This window comes from Vidua macroura, chromosome 11, assembly GCF_024509145.1.
Source record: "Vidua macroura isolate BioBank_ID:100142 chromosome 11, ASM2450914v1, whole genome shotgun sequence".
NCBI classification, from domain to species: domain Eukaryota; kingdom Metazoa; phylum Chordata; class Aves; order Passeriformes; family Viduidae; genus Vidua; species Vidua macroura.
Genome location: NC_071581.1, coordinates 4,807,940 through 4,829,196, shown reverse-complemented (window position 1 = coordinate 4,829,196; position 21,257 = coordinate 4,807,940). Strand labels below are relative to the sequence as shown.

General features: G+C 45.8%; 1 long non-coding RNA gene across 1 annotated transcript; it reads right to left on the bottom strand.

Moving 5' to 3' along the window:
• Positions 1-1,782: 1,782 nt before the first annotated feature.
• LOC128813032 (uncharacterized) lies at positions 1,783-13,330 on the bottom strand. The gene is made up of 3 exons (XR_008438892.1): positions 12,970-13,330; positions 12,738-12,821; positions 1,783-1,990 (listed from the first exon to the last, which is right to left on the bottom strand). It is a non-coding gene; the product is annotated as an uncharacterized LOC128813032 (long non-coding RNA).
• Positions 13,331-21,257: the final 7,927 nt, after the last annotated feature.

The following is a 21,257-nucleotide window of genomic DNA, read 5'->3' as shown; positions in this document are numbered from 1 at the left end:
GCAGCCCCAGCTGCTCTGGGCACCCTGTGCCAGGGCCTGCCCACCCTCACAGGGAACAATTCCTCATTGCCAAGATCCCATCCAGCCCTGCCCTCTGGCACTGGGAGCCATTCCCTGGGTCCTGTCCCTCCAGCCCTTGGCAATTGTCTCTCTCCATCTTTCCTGCAGCTCCTTCAGGCCCTGCAAGGCCATAGTTATAAAGAATATACTTCAGACTAAGGGCATACCCCAGCAAGGAAAATTGGTGACCCTTTTCCCTTTTTTTTGTTGTCACACCCTTGACTAACAGGAGACACCTCTGCAGTGGCACCTCCTCTGGCAGCAGGACACAGTTCACCAGGAGGGAATCACAACCTATAGGCTGGATTCATGTAAATGTGTTACATGCAGTAGGTTCCTTTCTGTTGATATTTGGAGCAGACTCTGTATCCCATAAAGGCCATTGCATCAAAGGAAGCTTCACTCTCTTGGCTCTCACTACTTCCACTCCTGGAACAATGTTCTCTCCATCCACCTGTTGGCAATATGATATAAAATTCACAATCTACTCCCATGGCCCATGGAAACAGGCATCCAATCCTCCTGTCCCTTTATGGTGTCCCAGATTGGGTTCTGATCACTCTCTTGGGAATCAATACTCTCTCTTCATCACTTCTGTTTCACAGTTTTCTAAGAAAGAAAGATAAGCATGTTCGAAAGAGAAACAAAAGGATTTCTGTGCTCCAGAGGAATGATTATTGGAAGCCATTCCATGTGGAATAAAGAGCACTTTACACTGAGACAAACCACAGGGATTCATGTCCATGTGCTCATTTCAAAGGGCTTAATCAGAAAGGTATTGCCTGCTTTGCAGTGTAACAATAGTAAAAATAATTTCTCACTCTCAAATTCAAAGTAATTTGAAGTAGAAAGTTTTCAGAATGAAAGTATTTCATCTGATGTGATAAATGTAAAAGGCAATTTTTTTTACTTCTACTGATATGAAAAGTAAAAGTAAAAATTAAATTATTGCAGTACAAATCAGAAATCAATGGTACCATGAATTGATACAATTTCTCAAAAGGAAATTAAACTTGAAAGAATTAATTTTCCCTTCTATTTTGGAAACAGTTTACTCTCCCTGAGTAAAGTATGGTAAACTCCCATATCTTCACGTGGTATGTACTGGTCCAGCTTTGCTGTGATAGAACAACCAGAATCCAAAAATATAAAGCAGTTGCCTAAATATATAAGTAATGTGAGATTTTGAATATAATTTAGAAATTCCACTTGAATTGTTTAAATACTGACCATTGAAGAAATCGAGGACAAGTGACTGTTTTAAATAACCTTATCCTGATACTCCTTTGCACAACTCACTCCTAATATAAAACCAACACAGCTCTTGAAGTCTAATTTGTGTGCTCCAAGCATTTCCTGCCCTCAGTGTGTTAACAGAGAATGTTTCATCAATGATGTGGGAGAAGAATGTAAAAAACAAGAAAGGGAAACATATTTGCTGACTTTAAACAAATGGTATGTTTATAGAGGCAGCATAATCAGCTTCTTGGGGGGGGAATCTTGGGCACAATATCTCCTGTTTTCCAGTCTTGTGCCACTGCGCTGGCAGCCAGGAAAGTGTCTCAATTACTTTGTTAATTGTCTAAGCCAATAATTGTTTCTCCACACACAGGAACTACACAGGTGCTGACTTCCATGAGAATGAGAACATTCTCCTGCATCCCAGAGTTATGATAGAGAATGGGTGGAAAATGTCATCATCAGCATCCATATAAATATCCTCTCACAGAGGGGTGCTGGACATCCAGAAGTGCAGAGTTCATTTCAATCTAACTGCAGCAGTGCCCCAGCCTTGAGAGCAATCTGAAGCTTTTTGGGTACTGTGACATGCAGACACCTCTTGGCAGTGCATTCAGATATTACAGGGATTTCCAAGCAGCTCATCCTATGTTGATGAATACAGAATTTCAGGAGCTTGGGCATCTGAGTGCTGAAAAAATGGGGATTATATGTGAATATAAAAGAGTCTAACCCACAAGGAGAATGGTGGTTTTCCAAATTAAGCACTTAAGAGTACTTGGAGAAACTGACTTAGATTGTAATTGCCCTAGCCCTGGAACAGTTCAGCTCTTGGTATTGATTTTTAACATTCCTTTTTTAGCTTGACACCTATTGATACTTTCATTATGTTTAGTCCTGTTCCCAAAAAGAGCTGTGATTAACTAACAATTTTCAATATCACAAATAGTTTTTCACACATAACATTTAGGTTCTCTTCCAAGAAGAAAGGCGACCACCTCACTTCCAGCTGAAAGGTGGAACAGCAGATTTTGTAGTTATTTCTCCACTGATAACAGCAAAACTAAATATAAACAATTTAGAAGTGTATCTGGGTTTTTGGTTTTGGTTTTTTGGAGGATAAGTGTGAGAACGATCAAGAAATTAAATGAAAAATCAGAAGGGTTGACTGACAAATTAAAATCTTGTAGTAGTTTTGCCTTGGACCTGCCTCAGCCCCCAAGTAACTTATAAAAATGGATGTTCTCCATTGAGTCACATATTTCCAGTTCTGACAGTCTGCTCCTCCTCTACTGGGTCAGGTTCAGACAATAAAATTCTTTCCAATATTCATAGGAACAACAGTTGAAGAAAATATAGAAGTTCAGTGGGTGAAGACAAGGCATCTATGATTCTATTAAAAAAAAAGAAAATAGCCACAACTAAAACATTTCCCAGAAATATAGTATCAGATTTTCTGTATGCAGGCTGCAATCTCATGCAGGAAGAAAACAGAAAAACAGCAATTTCATCACCCACCCACTTCACAATTGCACAAAGTCTAGCTCTTAGCCACCAGGGCTTCAGAAAAAAATATGTTTACCATGAGAATTATTGAGCTCATAAAGCACATTTGAACATTCAGATATATTTGTCCTAGTTAATAATTTCATTACTTACAGTAAAGCTCTCTAAATATTGTTGTATTGTGTCTGCTTTTATCTGCTTCTACTATTGTTATTACCCGTGTTGTTAAGATGGTTTGCCCCTGTTGCTCCCTCATATCCCTTTGGTTCCTTCCTTGTCACTCTCCCCTTAGACTACCCCTTGACTCAGCAGAACTGCTGAGTCATTCCTGTGTCCCCTCCCTGGTGCCCTGTCCATCACTCGGCAGCCCATTCCCACCACCTGGAAACTTCCATCAGGGGCGTCCAGTGATTGGATCAGGACCAGGGACCCCTCCCCTACCTTCCCTTAATAGGTTGTTATCCCTGTCTGTTTCCTCGAAAGTTACTCCCCGGTTTATCCCTATTGGTTGTTCTCCCCTTCCACTCCCCCCTTTATAAGTCGCCGCAGAGCCCTTCTCGGGGCTCTCGTCGGTCGGCTGAGTTAGGTGCTGTTGGAGCTCTTGGAGCTAACAATAAAACCTGACGTTTGCCCCCGAGGAGAGTCAGCCTCTTTGCTCAGTGGTCTCGCCGTCCCGTCGCTCCTCCAGAGGCACTCCTGGCAAGCCCTTCGGGGAACCCAAAGGGAGTGCCCTCTGCCGTCGCCGTGTCACCTAGCCGGGTCACTCGAGCGACCGCTGAGTGGACACGACGGCAGCTTGGCGCCCAACGTGGGGCCCGAGAACACCGCCGGACCCCACGGAGGAGGTGACCGGGTGCTGCGGGGGACCGTTCGTCTCTTCCAGGATCTTCCTGGTGGATTAGGCTGCTCTCCTGTGGCTCCGGACTTTCAACCTGTGGCCGTCAAGCTACCCCGGTGGGAGCAGACTCCGTTTTAGGGAGTAGCGCTCCCGGGGAAGGGTCTGGTAGCCTCTCCGGCACCGGAGAGGTCAGACCCCCACTGAGGCTCCCTAGCCCAGGATTTTGTCCCAGTCCCGGACTTTCAGCTCCTGCCCTGCCTTGAAAATTCGCAACTTTGGTAAGTTGATTCTTTGTATCCCCTCTCTAGTTAGGGGAGGTTTCTAAGCAACGCTGCCCACTTTGTCTCGGGGCCCTTCCTTGTCTTCCCTTTGGGTGGGGAGGGGAAGTTACCCTTCGTTTTTCTGGGCAGGTTGCCAAGCAACCTCTAAGTAGGTTGCCCGGCGGCCAAGGCAAGCTACCTTTTGTTAGTTTCTTTTCTCCTGGCTAGGGGTTGATTCTGCGAGACACTTGTAACAACTGACAGTATGGGTGCACGGCTGTCTGTCTCGCAGAAGAGGCTCTACTACCAAGTTGTGGGTATCCTTGCCGGGGGGGAACAGAAATTTAAAAAATCTGAAGTTCAGAAGTTTGTCCGATGGTTGTCCCTCCATTTCCCTGATGTTTCGGCCCAAAAATTACTGCAGGTGCCGTTTTGGGACAGGGTAGGGAATGAGATCCTGAGATTAGGGGATCCATCCCTATCCAAATTTACTTATTTGGCTTTGCAAATTCGCAATATTGTTAAAAATTAAATGCAGGGACAGCCACCCGCTGACAAACTTCTCCCCAGTTCGCAACCCAGTTCGCAACCCGGTTCATCCCATCCTACCCCTCTTTCCTCTCCCGCTGTCCCTCGTTCAGGAATTCTGAGGGGAGCAACCCGCCATTCGGCGCGGGGTCGCCACCGTCTCCCCGGTTCCCCACAGAATTCTCGTGACCTCCGCCCGGGCAGTCCTGGCCAGACTGCTCGGGATCTTCCCCATTCCCCAATCTCTCCTAAATGTACAGCCCTGTCCAAGAAACCCTCGGTTACGTTTAATGTCCCTGATCCCATTTCCCCTCAAAATGGCCCCCGGGGGGCGCAAGATGGCAGGCGCCACGTGGCGTCTCCCGCCACTTGTCCTCCTTCTCCCCATGATCCATCTCCCCGTGATCCTCCCCCTTCTCCTCCCTCTCTTCCCCAAAGCCCCATCCTTTCGGAACCTGACCCCTCCCTATCCTCTGGTTTTCTCACTCCTCCTACCTCTCCTCCCACCGACACCACCCACCCAAAGGTGACATCACCCAATGCCCCTCCCACTGGTCCCATTGTTGTCCCTTCCGGTCCCGCCCCTGATTCCCACGGTTCCCACGACCCCTCTTCCGGTTCCCACGCTTTGGTTTCCGGGGCGGGGGATGGTGGGAACCCAGGCCTGCCTGGTACCCTTTCTACCCTTTCGGCTGCACCGGTGTCATATGTCCCGCAGCCGGAGGGAAGACTCCTTGCCCAATGGTCACCGATCTCTCAGCAAACCATCAAGGAATTGTGTAAGGCCCAAAAGCAATTTAAAAGAGAGAGTGAGTATTTTAGGGGCTTATTAAAGGCCACTTGAACAGCAAGTGAATACACTCCGGCAGACCTAAGGGCTCTCTTCTCATGCCTCTTAACACAGACAGAGTTTATGTTATGGGAGGTGGCATGGGAGAGAGAGGTCCGAGCGGTACTGCCGGAGTTGTGGGCCAATCAAGAAACAACGTTAGATGCTGAGGGACGGATTTTATCACTTGACCAGTTATGTGGGAAGGGAGATTGGGTATCAGGGCAAAAACAGGCCGAGAAGATCCCAAGGGGGGCTCTGCAGCAGAGCTTGAAGGCGGCTGAAAAGGCATTTTTTAAACTCAAGCCTGAAACACCAATAGACAATTATGTATATATTAAACAGTCGCCTTCAGAGTCTTTTGTAAGTTTTGTAGAGCGGTTGCGGAAGGCCATCGACCTGCAGGTGCCGTGTGAAGAGGCCAAGCGGGGAATCCTGACTGAGATGGCGAGGCTCAACGCCAACAAGCCCTGCAAAGCCGCCATCCTCAGTCTGCCCATGGATCCCACTCCCACCCTCCATTCGATGCTGGAGGTCTGCGAGAGGAAGGTCAACATTCCGCAGAGGGAGCCGCAGGACCGCCACCGCTCTACCAGAAAGATCTCTGCTGCAGACGCAGTTAACATCAAGCCGCCTCCCATCCCGTCAGCCGTTCCACCTCGGCGGTTCCAGGGACCATCGTCGAAAGGAACCAACCGGGACCAGTTGTGCCATCTATGTCGACAAAAGGGGCACTGGGTGCAGCATTGCCCCTTGAGAACAGAGTTTTTCGATTTCAAAAGGAGACAGGGGCAAAGGGGCCCTCCTGAGGAGGGGACTCAACAAAAAAACTGAGTGGCCAGCGCAGTCCCTCCCTGTGCAAGGACAAAAATGGGGTGGGTCAGACATCATCTGTGGGGAGGGACAAGAACTTAAAGGACCTACCTGGGAATCTCGACATTCCTACACCGGACTTGACTACAATCAAATCAATGGCTAGCACAGGAGAAGTTGGGGGGTTAGAATTCCCTTTAGGAGAACACCCGGACTATCCTAACCCCATTTTAACTATCGATTCTTCTTCTGGCTCTTTTAGGTTGGCCTTGACAGGACCTTTACATCTACGAGACAGCGATTGGCGGTTTGTGTCGGTCGACACTGAGACACCCGGGACCTGGAAGAAATTCCATTGTAAGTACATCGTCCTTGGGGACACCAAACGCACGCCTCTCGACATCACCATTGCCCCGGGTCTGGTAACAGCTGATCCGGGGAGCTTGGTAGTATGGCTGCACTGTACTCACCCTCCGGTATACCTGCCAAAGGGCCAAGTGATCGCCCAAGCTCTCCCAGTACCTGAGCTCCCAGGGGACCCCGACCATCTGGGGTCTGTCCCCACAGTGTGTTGGACTCAGGTGCTGGGGAGGGAGAAACCTAGGATTTCGTGCGGGCTGCGCCGGGGAGGCGAGTACAAGTATATGAAGGGACTACTAGACACAGGGGCAGATGTGACAATCATTCCCTCTCGGGAATGGCCGTCGCATTGGGAGTTGCAAAACGTGGCCGGACATGTGCAAGGTGTAGGGGGTATTCAATTGGCAAAACAATCAAAGAGCATCGTAAAAATTGAGGGGCCGAATGGGCAATTGGCTTCTATACGCCCATTCGTGTTGGATTATTCGGAACCCTTGTGGGGGAGAGACCTGATGGCCCAATGGGGAGTCACAATTGATATCCCGACTCCCCAGGTTTTTCGGGCGGCGGTCACTGATGAGCGCCCTACCCAGAAACTGAATTGGAAAACTGATGTTCCAGTATGGGTAGAGCAGTGGCCGCTTAGTAAGCAAAAATTAAAGGCGCTTGAGGAGCTCGTGGCGGAGCAATTAGCCAAAGGGAATATCCAGGAAACAGCATCTCCTTGGAATTCCCCCGTCTTTGTCATCAAAAAACCAGGCAAAGACGAGTGGCGGCTTCTTCACGACCTCCAAGAAATCAATAAAGTAATTGAAGATATGGGCTCTCTCCAACCTGGGATGCCGTCCCCTGCGATGCTCCCTGAAAATTGGAATTTGGCAATAGTCGACATAAAAAATTGTTTCTTCCAAATTCCCTTACACCCTGATGATGCTCCACGTTTTGCCTTCTCGGTTCCTACCATCAACCGGGAAGCCCCAAGGAAGAGATACCATTGGAAAGTTCTCCCTCAGGGGATGAAGAACAGTCCATCTATTTGCCAATGGTATGTCTCTTCCTTGCTGTCCCCTGTCCGTGCAGCCGTCGAGGGCGTAATCATACACCATTACATGGATGATATTCTTGTTTGTGCCCCCACCGACGATCTGCTTACCCACGCGCTTGAACTGACAATCAATGCGTTGATTGCTGCAGGGTTCGAGCTTCGTGAGGACAAGGTTCAACGGATGCCGCCTTGGAAGTACCTGGGCCTGGAAATTAATAAGCGGACCATTGTGCCGCAGAAATTGGCTATTAAAAATAATAGCAAGACTCTCGCGGATGTCCAGCAACTGTGTGGGTCTTTGAATTGGGTAAGACCTTGGCTAGGTATTACCAACGAAGACCTAGCCCCCCTTTTCAATCTATTGAAAGGGGGAGAGGAGCCGAGTTCTCCTAGGGCTCTTACCTCAGAGGCGAAAGCTGCACTGGAAAAGGTTCAGGAGACGATGTCTGCCAGGCAGGCCCACCGTTACCAACCGGGCCTGCCCTTCAAATTCATCATATTGGGTAAGCTGCCACACCTCCACGGGATGATCTTCCAGTGGGAGATCATCCAGGGTAGGAAGAAGGACCAGGACCAGAGGGACCCACTCTCTATAATAGAGTGGGTCTTCCTCAGTCACCAACGGTCCAAGAGAATGACACGGCCACAAGAGCTGGTGGCAGAGCTGATCCGGAAAGCGAGGGTCCGGATCAGGGAGTTAGCAGGTTGCGACTTTACATGTATTCACATCCCTTTAAAATTGGAATCGGGCCAATTTTCAAAAGGAATGTTGGAGCACTTGCTTCAAGAGAACGAAGCCCTACAGTTTGCACTGGACAGCTACACCGGGGAAATCTCTGTTCAGAGACCGGCCCACAAAATTTTCAATTTGGAAGTTCAATTTACATTGTCAGTAAAAAGTATTCAGAGTAAAACACCTCTTAAAGCTCTGACAGTTTTTACCGACGCATCCGGAGCATCCCACAAGTCAGTGGTGACTTGGAGGGATCCTCAGACTCAGCGGTGGGAGGCAGATATTGCCGAGGTAGAGGGATCACCCCAAATAGCTGAGTTGGCTGCAGTCGTCAGAGCCTTTGAGAGGTTCTCTGAACCGTTTAATTTGGTCACAGATTCGGCCTATGTAGCGGGTGTAGTTTCCAGAGCAGAAAATGCAATACTGCAGGAGGTGTCCAACGTCCCTCTGTATGACTTGCTCTCAAAATTGGTGAAATTAGTCTCCCACCGAGAGCAACCATACTATGTGATGCATGTAAGGTCACACACAGACCTGCCGGGGTTCATCGCTGAGGGCAATCGGCGTGCCGATGCCCTTGCGGCTGCAGCAGTTAGGATGGCCCCGCTCCCTGACGTGTTCCAACAAGCCAAGATCAGCCACCAGCTTTTCCATCAGAATGCGCCAGGCCTGGTTCGTCAATTCCATCTTACCCGTGAACAGGCACGGGCAATTGTGGCCACATGTCCTTCATGCCAATCGCATTCCCTACCCTCTTTGAGTGCAGGAGCCAACCCTCGCGGGTTGCACAGCTGTGAGGTGTGGCAGATGGACGTGACTCATGTCGCGTCCTTTGGCAGACTGAAATACGTACACGTCTCCATTGATACCTTCTCTGGTGCAGTGTACGCCTCTGCCCACGCAGGGGAGAAGGCGGCAGATATAAAAAAACATCTAGTACAGGCCTTCTCCATGCTCGGCGTTCCGAGGGTCATCAAAACAGATAATGGCCCAGCGTACAAATCCAAGGAATTCCGAAGCTTCCTGCAGCAATGGGGAGTAGAACATAAGACCGGCATCCCCTACTCCCCGACAGGTCAAGCCGTGGTGGAAAGGGCTCACCAGAGTCTCAAGAGGATTTTACACCAACAACAGCCGACTATGAAGGTGGAGCCCCCCCAGGTCCGGTTGTCAAGAGCATTGTTCACGTTGAATTTCTTAAATTGCTCTTTTGAAAATCTAAACCCGCCGATCGCTAGGCACTTTACAAACAGTGCGCAAACCAGCCTAAAGGCCAGACCTCCTGTGCTAGTCAAGAATCCGGAGACGTGGGAGCAGGAGGGGCCCTATGACATGATAACCTGGGGGCGTGGATACGCTTGCGTGTCCACTCCCTCAGGTTTGAAGTGGGTCCCCTCCAAGTTTGTAAAACCATATGTCCCGAAGCTCCCGAAGAACGATAGTAATTCCCAGGTAGGAAATGCGACGTGGAGGAGGAGACGACGCCGGAGGTCCTCCCTTTAAAAGTTAAAATTTTTAAGTACCTAACTCTGCTTTGTTTTAGTTTCCCCCACAGATTTCCTTTGCTGTTGTCCCAACCTACGATAACATCGGGAATGAGCCCCATCCTGTTTGTGATGCTGCTGAACATCATACATCCCCAGCGGGCGTGGATAGTTCCTCAGCCACAGGCCAACGTTTGGACCACCCTGGCCAAAGCAATGAACCAAGATCATATATGCCTATCAACCTCCTCTGCCGCCAATCCTATGCTTTCCTGCCTCGTGGGGATCCCACTGAGATTAAATGAATTTCCTTTTGTTTTTCCTAAAAGGTCAGTTTCCCCTCGAAGGAAGACCCGCTCCTTTGTCATCAAGGAAGTTGACCCTTGGAAGGAGTGGGTCAGAAAGTTACCCGTCCTAGAAACCCTTCCCCCGGAATTAGACCTGTTAGGTTCCTCAAAAGCCTTCGTTTGTATCCATTTTGCGGTCAATCCTGACCCCCAAGTCCGCCCCTTCGCCGAGATCCGGCAATATAATCTAAATTATACCGCTAAATTTTGGTGCCGAAAGACAATCCATAGCCCCTCGAGATCCACCCCCGACAATCGACCCCACTCCCTTCCTAAGGGCACCTTTTTAATTTGTGGGGATAGGGCTTGGGCAGGCATCCCCCCTCACCTGATCGGAGGCCCCTGTACCTTTGGCCGGTTGGGCTTGTTCACTCCCAATAAGACTCAAATTGCTAATTGGCAAAAGAAGAATGCAACCCATCAATTGGCACGTCCCAAAAGAGAACTAAAAGATTTGGACCCAAATTGTGACTCAGAAATCATCCATTGGTCGAAACCAAAAGGGGTTGCGGCTATCGCGTTCTTGCCATGGGTAGCTGTAGCCAAAGCATTCGGGGAATTGGCTCACCTCGAGTGCTGGGTAGCTAAGCAAGCGAATTTAACTTCAGCCGCGCTATCGGACCTCCTATCAGATGAGGAAATAACGAGGCAAGCCACCCTCCAGAATCGGGCGGCAATTGATTTTCTTCTCCTTTTGCATAATCACCGTTGTGAGGAGTTTGAAGGACTGTGTTGCTTGAATTTAACATCCCATGCTGAGGACGTCCACGCCACGATAAACAAGATGCAAAGCATGATATCAGACATCAAGAAAGAATCAGGAGACTGGCTGGGGAGTGTCTTCGAAGGATGGGGACTCTCTGGTTGGGCACAGTCATTACTTCGAGTGGGACTTTTAATTTTGTTTATTCTGAGTATTTTAGTTTATCGGGTTCAGTGTCCTTAAACGGATGCTGGTCGGCCTAATAAGTACCACGGTTGAGGTGAATCGGGTCTCTATGTCGACACCACCAGAGGAGACCCCGACAGAGAAGCAACCGTGGCAGGAGACAGCACCGACACAGCAGCCGTGGTTTGGGGACGTGTACCCGGAATCTGAGTTTTTACCCCAGACTGAGTTTACTTCGTTTTAATTCTTAAGCTCTGTTTAAGCATTAAGTTACATCCCCTTCTGTTTAAAACAAAAAGGGGGAATTGTTGTATTGTGTCTGCTTTTATCTGCTTCTACTATTGTTATTACCCGTGTTGTTAAGATGGTTTGCCCCTGTTGCTCCCTCATATCCCTTTGGTTCCTTCCTTGTCACTCTCCCCTTAGACTACCCCTTGACTCAGCAGAACTGCTGAGTCATTCCTGTGTCCCCTCCCTGGTGCCCTGTCCATCACTCGGCAGCCCATTCCCACCACCTGGAAACTTCCATCAGGGGCGTCCAGTGATTGGATCAGGACCAGGGACCCCTCCCCTACCTTCCCTTAATAGGTTGTTATCCCTGTCTGTTTCCTCGAAAGTTACTCCCCAGTTTATCCCTATTGGTTGTTCTCCCCTTCCACTCCCCCCTTTATAAGTCGCCGCAGAGCCCTTCTCGGGGCTCTCGTCGGTCGGCTGAGTTAGGTGCTGTTGGAGCTCTTGGAGCTAACAATAAAACCTGACGTTTGCCCCCGAGGAGAGTCAGCCTCTTTGCTCAGTGGTCTCGCCGTCCCGTCGCTCCTCCAGAGGCACTCCTGGCAAGCCCTTCGGGGAACCCAAAGGGAGTGCCCTCTGCCGTCGCCGTGTCACCTAGCCGGGTCACTCGAGCGACCGCTGAGTGGACACGACGGCAAAATATGTTTGTAAATGCTACTCTATGGCTGAGGTTGTGGTGAACTGTCATTGATGCCATACTCAGTTTATGGAGATGCTGGTAAAAATGCAAAGCCATCTTCAATTATTCAGAAAGGTCATTTCAGAATATTTTGTGTGGGTTTCTGTAAACTTGTTTCCTAGCTAGTAGAGAGTTAGATATGTGTTCAAATGTATAATAAGCAAATTTTTTTGGTAGTGGCACTATCTTTTTAAAGGAATAAGCAAATGCAGAACACTTACATTTATACATTCTATTCATTCACAATAAATAATGTATTATTATATAAAATGGTCTTTAAAACGGTCTTTAAACTATTTTAAACCATTTTAATTGTAGTTTATTTTTCCACTATCATTCTGAAAATATCAAATGGTTACTATTGGTCTCCTAAAGACTTTCCAGCATTTAGTCAACAGTAGGAACACCATGAACACTAATACAGTTCTGATACAGAGGCTTGTTTTATCCTGTTGCTGACTAATCCTGCTCAGATTTTACATAAAATACTGACAGCTACAATGGGGAACTGCTCTGTTTAAACCTCTTAATTTTGGTATAACTGATAGTGCACAAATATACCAAGTAACCAAAGGTTTACAGAGCTTTGTTGTTGGGAAAAAAAAAAGGAAGGTATGTCAATTGAGGAATAATATTTTAAGATTTAAAGTTATTTCCAGGCCTGTGTCGTGTATATTGTTCCCACAACGAGCAGTTGCTCCACGTAGATAAAGACTGACGGAATTTCAAGGTCAGCCATATCACATGTTGGAAAGAGTTGCTTAGTCAAGCTTTGCCCAAGGGCTCCCTGCTCTGATAAACCCACGCAGCTGGAACCCAGAGCCCTTGGCTCTCACGTGAGTGCTGATGGGATTAAACTGTGTTACGTGTGAGGACTCAATTATCCAGCTCTTCACCACCAGCTCTGCTGAGCAGGAGGTCTGAAAGCAAGGAAATGCCAGCTCAGAGCTACAGACGCCACGGTCAGAGGGATGAGAGCCTGCCCAGAGATGGGTGAACCCGGGGGGAACTGCCCCAGCACAGCTCAGGCTGGGGCTGGCCTGCGGGAGCAGCTCTCTGGAGAAAGACCTGGGGTCCTGGTGGGTCACAAGTGGACTCGTGGTCCTTGCAGCCAGGAGGGACAAAGGGATCCAGGGGGGCCTCAGGAAGAGCATTTCCAGCAGGTTGGAGAGGGGAGACTCCCGCTCTGCCCAGCTGTAGCAATGTCTCTGAACAACTTAGGCCTCAGTGTGCACCAGCCACTGCTTGTAACTGTTCTTACCAGAATTTTCTCAGGGCACTGTGGAATTCATCAAGGTTACCAAGACATAAACTGTGCTAAAATAAGAACGAAGAAACTGAAAAACTAAATATCAGAATCACAAAAATTAAGGAACAGAAGACTGTAAAACATCTAAACTGTAACTAATCACAGATACTAAGAAATAAAAACAGAAATTGAGAGAGCAAGGCAAAAACATCAGTCAAGGAAAGTGTACTTAACAGTTTGTAAAATCTATAAAAGTGTATGTAATATAAACAATAAACAACTTCTATTTAATCATATTCATCAGGTATACAAGAATCCTAAATTTCCCACAATACTCGGCCACTGAGGCCCAGCTGGAGTGCTGGGTTCAATTCTGGGCTCAACAGCTCAAGAAAGACAAGGAGCTGCTGGGGAGGGTCCAGCAGAGGCCACAAGGATGATTTGGGGTCTGGAGCATCTCTCTGATGAGGAGAAGCTGTGGGAGCTGGGCCTGGTCAGTCTGGAGGAGAAAAGCCTGAGAGGGATGTCATTAATCCTCACCAATATCTCCAAGGGCTGGCAGAGGATGGTGCCAGACTCTTTCCAGGGGTGCCCAGGGACAGGACAGGGAGTAATGGACATAAACAAAACCACAACGAGCTCCACATCAACATGGGGAAGAACTTGGAGGGTGGCAGAGCACTGGAGCAGGTGCCCAGGGAGGGCACGGACTCTCCCTCTCTGGAGACATTCCAAAGCCACCTGGGCATGTCCCTGTGTCACCTGCTCCAGGTGACCCTGCCCTGGCAGGGGGGTTGGACTGGAGGATCTCCAAAGGTCCCTTCCAACCCTAACAATTCTGTGGTTCTGTGAATATGGACCTTTTTTTTTCTGCACTGTGTTTGGGTGGACTGTGACTTCAGCCAACACCGACACTTCGGCTCCTCAGCATTTACTTTACAGAACAACACACAGATTCCTCCCTGTGCTACACATGGATCTCATCCCAGACTAGAAGCTACAGTTCATTCCTGTCTTGGAAAAATATTTTACCCTGAGCAAGCATAAAAGAGCAAAACTGAAAATACATGCCTAAATGTCTAATAATACATTTGATAACTCCAGTACAAACCCAGGTATCATTTAGGAGAATAATACATTCAACAGCTACCACACGGACCTTGAAAGTGAACATCAGGGTACTTTGATTGAGGTTAAAACCGTGGAAAGCAGCTGACAGGAAGAAAAATCTTCTATGAAAATTTGCTATTTCCACTTTAGCTGCACTCCTCAGGTCCTGTCAAACACCAAAGCTCTTTTCTACCAGTTTAAAAGTAAGAATTAGGACAATTTCATTTTGTATTTATTTAGAAATGCAGGATCTTTTTAATTAGATCACTAAAATCTGGGAAGATAGCTTATTTCCTCCCCCTACATTTCTTTATTTTGCATTAATTACTATTTTCAGCACTAGAGCAATCCTTTCTAATGCAACTGCCTAAAGTCTGTATACATAAATACTGTGATCTAGAAAGGGTGCCAGAGCTGAAGAATACTATTTCATATGAATATTACTTATTTTTCTAGCAAAAATTGCTGTTCTGGTTCTTACTGGAATATTTCTCCCAGCCTTCTATCACTTGGAGAGCAGACAGGTGCTAAGGACAGGGTATCATGTTCCCAATTTTAATTAGTACTGGCATATGAATCAGATAATTGCAAGAAATTAGACCTCTTCAATTCCAAGTTGTTTGGTTGAAATATAGTTCATCATTCAGAGATCAAGGCCTGATAGGGAAAAAAAAAAAAAAAAACCAAACTATTTCATATTATATTTCTTTTCAGTAGAAAATGATGTATTGCAAAATACTAGAATTGAAACTGCACTAGAATTGAAACTGAAATGCAAAGCTCTTGTGTGATAGGGAAAAATGCAGAGTTTTCAGCTCAGAAGTTCAAGTCTCTTTGTTTTAGCTTGACATTCAACAGTATTCACCTGCCATTCCATTCCCAGGAGCTGTAATTTGGGTGCTCCCAACAACTTGCCTTTTGTTTCTGTCATTACCCTGCTGAGATTGCTTTTGGGGAGATGCAATCGTTTTCCCAGGATGGAAACCACACCACCCAAGACAGACACAGCATTTTCCATGTCAGGAAGCAGCCAGGGCCAGCTGCTCCCTGGGGGATGGGGAGGGAGCCAGGGAGGCTCCCCAAGAGCAGCTGTGCTGGATCTGAGCACAGCACACAGGGACTGCTGCTGGGGGCAAGATCCAGTGGCTGTCTCGAGTAATTCAAGTGGTGAAACAGGAACAGGGCCCAAACAGAAAGTCCAGACAGAAGCACAAGGAGATGGGGGCTGAGACAAGTGACAGCAGGGCTGTGACACAGGGCTAAGTGGGCAGATGTGGCCAAAGACAGCTCCAAGCACAAATGTGCATTTGAGGAGTCATTGAGCCACCCTCCGAGCAGATGGGACATCAGATGTGCCACATGTGCACCACCAGAGACAGGACAAGGACACCTGTGAGGTGCCTCAAATGAGGACTAAAGACTGGGGGCTGAGCTTACATGGAGCCCAAAACCCACAGGGCCCATGTGGGTGAGAACCCCAGTGCAGCTGTTCAGGGTCATATTTGAGCACTCGAGGTCCTGACACATAAAATCCACTTGTAAAGAGGCACAGCTGGGGTAAAATTGAGCCATCCTCTCTGAAATACAGAAATGGTTGCTCAAGTGTTTGCTGTCTTTTAGGTCAAGTGTATAAATCACATTTTGGGAGACAGCTTGAATTATGTATTTGATTATTTATGAGAATTAATAAAGTTTCACTCCAGAAGCACTTAGAAGAATCATGTACATGTTTACTCATTGTATACAGCACTGGTACTTAGACAATTTTCCCATTTTTACAGCATGTTTCTTTAATGTCTCCTATGATTGCAATTAGATCAGTACCTAGAGGAAATGTATGCACTTCGAAATTGATTGAACCCACTATTAAGAGTGGCTTTTTGATTCTGTACTACATAGCAAAGAGTCAAATGAAACACAAAATGTTATTATAATTGAGCATTAATGCAAAGGGTAAAAAAAAAATCAAATAAGATTAATGGAACATGGATGAATTTTATCACTTGGACTAATAAAAGAAATAACCGTGCAAAACAAGGAATTGTATTCACAATTTTTCTTTATATTTCAACAACAAAATATAGATAGCAGTTGATACACTTAGGAAATAAAATTTCCATAAATTCTGCATGCTTGAAAATGTTGATGAGTATTAAGAATTACAAAGCTGAGAAAATGTATGTTGACTATTATAAATGTTCAGTGAAAAGTGATGTTTTAATGTTCCAGATATATAACATTTAATGCTATATAAAAAGTACTGTTTCCCATGTCTGAAGGGTGTTTATGTCTGGCATAAAAGCTGCTTTTACCAGTGTTCCAGGAAATCACTGATCTGTGCACTCCAGGGCTGGGATGGAACAATTTTCCCCATTGTTGGACTTTTGCGTGACCACTGAACCAATCTGATACCAGAACTCTCCATTTGTTGTTCCCAAACAGAGCTGTGGCTTCAAGTTCCTTCCCCCTCACAAAATCTATAACATTTTTTCCTTGTGCAGGTACTCCTGCAGATTCATTCAACCTCTCCTGACAACAGTTCTTTTGATTTTTTACTATTCCAAATGAAAGCAGGCCTGGCTAACAGTTAAAGCAGACTCCAAACTAACAAATATTTCACAGGTCAAGCCTCCTCACCTCAGCCCTGCTCCTTCAAACAGCAGGATGTGTATTCACTTCCTTCTGAAGTAGGAAAGCTTCAAAGAGTAAATGGGACATGCACTCCCCAACAGGCAGCTGCTAAAGGTTTGCTGAAGCACAGGAAAAATATGCTCAGTACAGTGAAAAATGTGTTATTCTTGGTGTTTCAGACTAACAAGGTAAAACACTGAAGTACACAAATGCCTTGTGTACTCTCACTGCTTTTAAGCAGAAGATGGGAAATACCTGAAATATGTTCCGAGATTTTTCCCCCACTTCCCTAAGTTTAGAAAGAGAATTTTTAAGACAACATTTTGCCCCATGGTACAAGAGAGAAATTGGAGGAAGGAGCCAGGTCACACCTTTTTCAAGGCTCAGTGCTTCCTAGTAAAACAATATTTCTCACTTGACTCTGGCAAACTCAGAGTCAGCTGAAAGATTATGCTGCTATACTGCAGGAGAAGTTACAATTCTGTAAGTAATTATTTAGTTTAGCCCAGGCACAAAAAAAAAAACCAGGACTTAGAAGATTACCTTTATTCATACAGTAACAATTACTGCTGCTGGTATGTATTTGTCTGTAATTTCATTATTAGAAATCTTCTCAGTACTACATGATGAATAATAGTAAGTTTCATATAAAGCATTAATGTTATTCTCAGTCTCTTTTCATGTTCTTGGTAGAGTTAAATTTTCTCTCTCTGTAATGATATTTTTAAGAGATGAGAAGTGTGTTTCTTTCTGGGAGGAATCATACAGTCAAACAGCAAAGCTTGATTCCACTACATGTTCAAATTATTTGTTGTTTCCTACCTTGCCTGGTTCATTATCAGTCATGTTTAAAAAGGAGGCAGCTTCATAAATGCAGTGCTAAACCCTTAAGTTAAAACCACTAGCAACTCATTAAAAATCCATTCCTCTACATCTAAAAGGAAAAAACCAAAGAATTTTAAACTATTGCCTTGGTAAGTTTGTAGTTTGCACAATAACCAACTGATATAAACTGTCGAGGACTGAATTTAAGAGATGTATAGAAAGAGAAAAATGGGTTAAAAGCTCATGACTTAGTGTCATGGTTTAACCCCAGATGGGAACTAAGCCCCACGGAGCCACTCACTCACTCCTCTGCCACCAGCATGGAGGAGAGAACTGAAATGTAAAAGTGGGGAAATCTCCATCCCTGGCAGTGTCCAAGACCAGGCTGGATAGGGCTTGGAGCAGTCTGGGACAGTGGAAGGGGTCCCTGCCATGGCAGGGGTGGCACTGCATGAGCTTTAATATCCCTTTCAACCCAAAGCACTCTATGGTTCCATGATTCTAAAACTTGTGAGTTGAGATAAAGAAAGTTTAATTGGTAAAGCAAAATTCTCACAGTTAAACAAAGCAAAAGAAGGAATTCATTCCACACTTCCCGTGGGCAGGCAGGTGTTCACCATCTCCAGGAGAACAGGACTCTATCACTCAGAGCTGTGACTTTGAAAGACAAACATCATCATTCCAAATGTTCCCCCTTCCTTCTTCTTTCCCCAGTTTTAAACCCTGAGCTGACATTTCATGGTGTGGAACATCCCTTGGGTCAGTTGGGCTCTGCTATCCAGGCTGTGTCCCCTCCCAGCTTCTTGTGATCCCTCAGCCTCTTTGCTGGTGGGGTGGGCTGAGAGGCAGGAAATGCCGGGGCTCTGTGTGAGCCCTGCTCAGCAATAACAAAAACATTCCCTGAGTTATCAACCCTGTGCTGAGGAAAAATCCAAAACACAGCCTGTCCCAGCCACTCTGAGGAAAAGTGCCTCTATTCCAGGAAATCCCAGCTCATTCACATAAATAAAGTGTCTCCATCAGTGCCTGGAATGACACTGGATAAGCATTTCCATGGTTGTCTTAGGTTGGAAACACAAGATGTGTCTGAGGGTGTGTATTTTATCACTATCTGTCAGAGCTGGGGCAGTTCTCTTCTGTTCATTGGGCAGTTTTCTTTATCTCTCCCACAGCCAATCCTCCCTCCAGGAGATCTCTTCTGCTCAAGGCCAGTGAGTGTCCCTGCATGGCTGAGAAAATTCCATCATCCCACGGGGAGATGCTCCGCCCAGGGGAGCAGCCAAGCATTCCTACCTGGATACAATCTGACCTTTTGGGACACCACAGCAGCCTTTGCCCACTGCATTCCCAGAGGAGCAGCTTTCTGCCCCACTGCATTCCCAGAGGAGCAGCTTTCTGCCCCACTGCATTCCCAGAGGAAGCCCAGGCCCATCTCCAGCACCCCTGGAGCTTCAGAGGAAAACTCCAGCCTTGTCCAGGATCCTGCTGCAGCAGAAGCACAGCTGGCACTGCAGGAGGGCTGAGCCCCCATGGAATGGCACTGCTGCCACCACCCTGACACACAGGCTGCCAGGGCATGTTCTGACTCTGGCAGTGGTGTTTTGTATTACTGCATTTTTATTTTTATATTTTCTTTGAATTTTTTTTCCTAATAAAGAACTGTTATTCCTACTCCGATATCTTTGCCTGAGAGCCCCTTAATTTCTAAATCAGAATAATTTAGAAGGAGGGGGTTTGCATTTTCCATTTCAAGGGAGGCTCCTGCCTTCCTTAGCAGACACCTGTCTTTTGAAACCAAGACAATGGTGTAGGACACACCCCTGCCTTTCACTGATCCTTAAAATGACAGGAGGAGTTGGCTTGGTATTTGACGTAACCAAACGGTTTTTCAAATGCAGCAGTTCTGTGGGAATTATTGACAGTAAATAGAACTCAGTGTTCACAGATTTTGCCAGGTTATTTTGTGTTAAATGACAGACTAAATGTGAGTTGTCTATTATGATAATTATGCAAAGTGCTGATCTATTTAAGCTTGAGGAAGGTACTATATATATATAACACTGATAGATAGATATATATATATTTGAGGGAGAGTGACAGAGGCATAATTGTTAAGCTCAGTTTGGTTAAGTTAAATATTAGCTAAGTGAGAATATAGAAGATGCTTTCCCACTTTCTACTGACTGTATTTCTTTTGAAACTATTACAGGGGAAAATTATCAAAGCAGTAAAAATGGAACTAGAAAGTCCTGTGTGACTGAAGCAGTCAGCTCCTTTGCACCCAAGGTGAAGGAATTGAGAATTCCTGCCTTGGAATAGTCATTGGAACCTGCTTTGTGGGAACTGGCCATGATTTACTTCAGGTAGAAACAAAGAAGTAAAAGGTTTTCTGCGTCTGTTTTAATTATTCGACTGCTAAATGAAAGCATTCTTATCTTTTCTTCTTCACTCTTTTAATTTAACAGAAAAACTTGTTCACTCATAAACGTGATTTAGAAAACTGCTCACAGAGTGAGGCAGGATCAAGCCCTCCCAATAAAATCAGAGAGGAAAAGCTGTGATTCTGCTCAGTCCAGGGTGTTTTCAGGCTAGTGCACAGTGACAACACTTTGGACTTAAGAGAGAAAGCTGAGAATCGATGACCAAAAGGGAAAAAATAGGATAAAGAGGGATTAAAATTGAAAATTTCAGAAGTTCTCTTTGTCTCCTTAAAATCAGATCTGTTTTTAATCTGCAGTTTATCCTGGTTTTGGGGTGTTTTTTTTTGTTTTGTTTTTGTTTTTTTTAATCACTAACTATAGTATGAAATTGGTAAATGCAAGGATCCATATATTAGCTATCATTCCCAAACCATTGACATTATCTGGATTATTCAGAGAGCATCAAATAGTTTTCTGAGAACAAAAACTTAAAACCAAAACCAACAACTTTTTGGGGATGGTTTAATTTTTTTATACACAAGTTGAAATGTTTTTATTCAGTATGAAAACTTCAAAACCTATGCATTCAATTCCCCACTCTGATCAGATATTTGGGACAGGTAGTGCCTCAAGTGGTCTCACAGCTGTTTTAGGAGCTTTCTCATCTTCATCTCTGAACTGCAAACTAAATTCTATGTTAAAACTTACATTTTCCCTCTTGATTTTGGAATGAATGAGCATGAAAAGGCAGTTGAAGTAACAACCACACCCCAAGCAGCTCTGAGTGTCCTCTGGGATACTTCTGATGTTAATCCCAAATCACTGACCACTATTCTTGGCCCCACTGAGCTTTGACCAGACACCCCACAGGTCTTTTTCACCCTCAGTGTAAAGAGGAGCAGCATTTGCCTGCTGGTGCTTGCTTTGTATAGCTGCCATTGTTCAATAAAGGAGTACAAATCCAGACGGTAAACTAATTAAACTGTCTCAGAAATACAGGCTAAAAAAGTAAAATGTCTTTCTTTATACTGCTGTTAGTGTTATACATGCTGAACAGGCTCTTGAAGGATGTGCCAGTTCTAAAATGTAACCCAAGGAGGATGGATTGCTGAATGATTTGG